General features: G+C 43.3%; 1 non-coding gene across 1 annotated transcript; it reads right to left on the bottom strand.

Annotated features, from left to right (window-relative positions):
* Positions 1–621: 621 nt before the first annotated feature.
* Positions 622–696, bottom strand: Trnas-cga (transfer RNA serine (anticodon CGA)). Its single transcript has one exon. It is a non-coding gene; the product is annotated as a tRNA-Ser (tRNA).
* Positions 697–3,728: the final 3,032 nt, after the last annotated feature.

Below are 3,728 nucleotides of genomic sequence, written 5' to 3'. Positions count from 1 at the left end.
GAGACACCTCGGAATGTGCGAGTAAAATTAGAGCCGCCCGCGGCTGTCTGGCGGCGAGGCTCGGCGAAACAAGTCCAGCCGGGGAGACGGGACGGAGCCGCTTCAGCGAGCACTCCCAACGAGGCGAGCCGCCACTTGGCGACCGCGCCAAGAGGGCAGCCTACCTGTCAGAGGCAGCAAGCTCTTTGTATCAATGGGTGTAACATAACTTACTTCATTTTTACCTTATGACCCGGCAGTACCAACCTCCTCACATATTCGTATTTCAATTTAATATTGTAAAACAGAGTGAAATCTGTCTTAGGATATCAACAAACTTAATTTTAATGTTTCAAATTATATAAATTATGATGTTATGTAAATTATAGCCCGAATTTTCGGAGCTCTTTTTAAGTGTCATATGCACACCCCACCCCTAACTACCGATCAAAATCAATATTTTTTGCCAAATAGTAGTTCACGTACAAGGAGCCTTTATACATTATCACGGTATGTCAACTAACATTTACTGAGTGCTGCAGCACATTTCTGAGTGACACATATGCGTGACACTTTTTTCGACGTCATCACTAAGCCTGCAAACAACTGTCGAGATGAAACTTGCTGGCAGATTAAAACTGTGTGCCGGACCGAGACTCGAACTCGGGACCTTTGCCTTTCGGGGGCAAGTGCTCTACCAACTGAGCTACCCAAGCACGACTCACGCCTCGTCCTCACAGCTTTACTTCTGCCAGTACCTCGTCTCCTACCTTCCAAACTTTACAGAAGCGCTCCTGCGAACCTTGGAGAAGTAGCACTCCTGAAAGAAAGGATACTGCGGAGACATGGCTTAGCCACAGCCTGGGGATGTTTCCAGAATAAGATTTTCACTCTGCAGCGGAGTGTGCGCTGATATGAAACTTCCTGGATGATTAAAACTATGTGCTGGACCGAGCTTCTGTAAAGTTTGGAAGGTAGGAGACGAGATACTGTCTGAAGTAAAGTTGTGAGGACGGGGCTTGAGTCGTGCTTGGGTAGCTCAGTTGGTAGAGCACTTGCCCGCGAAAGGCAAAGGTCCCGAGTTCGAGTGTCGGTTCGGCACACAGTTTTAATCTGGTAGGAAGTTTCATATCAGCACACACTCCGCTGCAGAGTGAAAATATCATTCTGGAAACTGTCGAGATGTTCTACTAATCATTCAACTGCTCGAAGATCCACCTAATGATACAGAGCCATTTAAGCTCCACTGTGTGAATATCCTTTTCGTTTGAAAAACTTTTCTCCGCATATGTTCTTGTCAGTTTGCCGGAAAGACCGGAATCGCATAGTGCAAGATCTCCACTCCCCGATCGACATCACCCACGTCTGCACAGTCTTCGTCAAATTCTTGATCTCATTTCTGCCCAGAAGAATAGTACTGCTCTGCGTACTGTAACTTGGGAGTACGTTTCTAGCTGCTGCAACGTATCACTCATGCACATTAATGCTTCTCTTATTCGTACCGCTGCAGAAATGTGTCTGCTGTAGAGCCCGAACAAGTACCTACTTGTAAGAATGCGAATTCTGGTTGTGTAATGGTCTTAGCGCGGGACGACATATATAACTTACGTTCTCAAATCGCTATGTATATACCAAATCTGTTTGAAATTACCTCAAATGTTCCTGTGATATATGTCACCACTTCCCCACCCCCATGCCAATAAGAGGGTGTTACAGATGTGTTAAATCTCACATTACATTTCTTAGATAGTATGCTACATGTGCTCTACGTTCAGTTGGCATTACCTCATGCATGTTACATTAATGCTTAAATGCCACCCTTTCGATCCATTACTCCATTATTGAGGAATCCTAGGAATTTGCTTGTCTCACAGAAACTTTTTTTCAGTTAGTGTGCATTGAGTGTGGTTGAAATAGCTCCATACATTCCAGATTTATGCTTAACATATTAACCGTTCCCACCAGCAACGTCACCTCCAGGAGTTAAATGTCCTTAGGACTGCCACCGTGCTTGCAGAAACTTCAGAAAATTTGTTTTCAAACCTAATATAGTTCATGTTTGATACCTTTTACATACCACCCCCTTCACATCGCCACCTGACGCCCAGGTGTGTTGGAATATCTTCCTGCAACTTTATTTATTCAAATATTAAGTCATATTCTGTTAAATTTGGTTCAGACTGCTACAATCGTGCCTGCGTTATGCTTCCATGTCGCCACTTATACAGACTTACAAAAAGAGATCCCAGGCATGTCTTATCCGTAATATTTCTGTCCTGTTATTACGTCTAACGTATATCGAGTTAGGTTCATATTGTTCCAAGTGATCTAGTGCTGAAAACTATCCTCAACTCGCTTCACACACACACACACACGAAATACTGTACACTGAAAGATGAGGAAGCCTTGGACATCGCAATCGTCAAGTAAGATTTCTGTTAAAAAACTTTCTATTTCAGTAAGTAAACTGCAATTTAAATTTGTCCCTGGACTCAGTTGTGCTTCTCAGACTTTCTTTTTTTTTTTTTTTAATCGTGTCTTGACGCAGCCCGTCACGGATTCCTCTAGTGTGCTAATTATTTCATCTCAGGGTAGCGCTTACAAACTGCGTCCTAAATTATTTCCTGGATATACTCCAATCTCCGTCTTCCCCTATACTTTCCGCCCTCTACAGTTCCCTCTTGTACCATGGAAGTTATTCCCTGATCTACATATACATCATACTCAGCAAGCCACCTAGTGGTGTGTGGCGGAGGGTACCTTCGGTATCACAATCTGATCCACCCAATCCTGTTCCACTTGCGAATAGTGAGCGGGAAGAATGATTGTCGGTAAGCCTCTGTTTTGGCTCTAATTTCTCTATTTTCTTCTCGTGGTCAATACGCGAGATGTATGTGGGGAGAAGTAATATGGTGTCCGACTCCTCCTAAAAAGTGCTGTCTCGAAATTTCAATAGTGAATCTCTCCGTGACGCACAACGCCTCTCTTGTAACGTCTGCCAGTGGAGTTTGTTTAGCATCTCCGTAACGCTCTCTCGCCATCTAAATGATCCCGTGACGAAACGCACCGCTCTTCTTTGGATTTTCTCTATCTCGTCTCTCAGTTCTACCAAGATAGAGATCCCGGATCGATGAACAATACTCAAGAATCGGGCGAAAACCGCCTTATAAGCCACTTCTTTCGTGGATGAGATACATTTCCTTAAGATTCTTCCGATGAATCTGAATCTGGTGTCTGATTTTCCCACTATCTGTTTTATATGGTCATTCCAATTAAGGCCACTCTGGATAGTTACGCCTAGATATTTTACGGCAAACGCTGTCTACAGCTGTTTGTCATAAATATTGTAGCAGTACAGTAATGGATTTCTTTTCCTATTTATGTGCAATATGTTACATTTATTTACGTTCAGGATCAACTGCCAGAGTGTGCACCATTCATCAATTCTCTGCAAATCGTTGTGCAAATTCTTACTATCATCTGACATTGCTACTATGGTACTGTCAACTGCATCACCTGCGAATAGCCTTAAAGGGCATCCGACGCTTTCTACTAGATCATTTATGTATACTGAAAACAGCAACGGTCCTATCACACTTCCCTGTGGTACTCCGGATACTACCTTTACATCTGTCGATTTAGTTCCGTTAAAAACAACGTGTTGAGTTCTATCTGCAAGAAAGTCTTGAATCTAATCGCGGGTCTGCTCCGATACTCCGTAATCTCGTATTTTTTCACTAAACGGCAAT

This window comes from Schistocerca serialis, chromosome 5 (genome assembly GCF_023864345.2).
Source record: "Schistocerca serialis cubense isolate TAMUIC-IGC-003099 chromosome 5, iqSchSeri2.2, whole genome shotgun sequence".
Classification (NCBI taxonomy): domain Eukaryota; kingdom Metazoa; phylum Arthropoda; class Insecta; order Orthoptera; family Acrididae; genus Schistocerca; species Schistocerca serialis.
Note: the sequence above shows the minus strand (reverse complement) of the source record. Positions and strands in the feature narration are given on the sequence as shown.